We start from the raw sequence: 1,034 nt of genomic DNA on the forward strand, positions 1-1,034 counted from the left end.
AGAGCCAGGGAAGGAAAAAATTCTAGGCATGGTGCAGGATTCTAACTAGCGTGGCCCAGCAGGGACTTTAGAAGGATGAGTGGATTTATAGGTAGAGAAAGTAATCCATTTACTTTGGAACATATGGAATTTTTGTCTGTGTTTGGAATAGCTGAGTGGGAGATGCCTTATTTCTCAACTGTTTGGAGAGGTACTCTTGTCTTCAGATGAGACAAAGAATTAATGGATTAAACAAATGGCCTAAGGTAGATGGTAGAGTGAGGACTGAAGCCCAGCCTCCAACCTAAAGGATATTAGCATTGTGAGGAAAGGTCTGCATGGAAGACCAGAGACTTGAGGGTCATCAACATAGTACAGCTGGAGCCATGGCAGTGGAGAGAAGTGCTGTGCAGAGGAGAAGAAAGCCACACAGGCCATCAAGAAGGCCTGGTCAGAGAGCTAGAAGGAAAATTAGGATAGGCTGTTTCCTTAGAAACCAAACAAAAGGCAGTAATACACCATGTGAAATGCCATGTAGGAAGGGACAAAACAGTGGCCTTGGGGTTTAGCAACATCTCATTGGTGACCTTTGCTAAGGTAAGTTTCAACAATGTGTGGATACCTAAAGCTACAAGATTATTGCTAGGTTGAAAGAGGGACTGGGAAAGGAGGAGGAAGATGCTATTTTTTTGAGATACTGGCTTAGAAGAGCAGGAAAGAGCAAATGCTTTATCTTTTCAACGTTTTTTTATTTATTTTTGGGACAGAGAGAGACAGAGCATGAACGGGGGAGGGGCAGAGAGAGAGGGAGACACAGAATCGGAAACAGGCTCCAGGCTCCGAGCCATCAGCCCAGAGCCTGACGCGGGGCTCGAACTCACGGACCGCGAGATCGTGACCTGGCTGAAGTCGGACGCTTAACCGACTGCGCCACCCAGGCGCCCCAAGCAAATGCTTTATCTTGAGGAGACCCAAGAAAAGGTTTCCTTAATGAGAGGGAAAGTTTGAAAATACAAAAAAAAAAAAAATTATATATATATAATATATAATATATA

The sequence above is a fragment of the Herpailurus yagouaroundi genome, unplaced genomic scaffold, assembly GCF_014898765.1.
Source record: "Herpailurus yagouaroundi ecotype Mexico unplaced genomic scaffold, PumYag 186, whole genome shotgun sequence".
In the NCBI taxonomy this organism is placed as follows: Eukaryota; Metazoa; Chordata; class Mammalia; order Carnivora; family Felidae; genus Herpailurus; species Herpailurus yagouaroundi.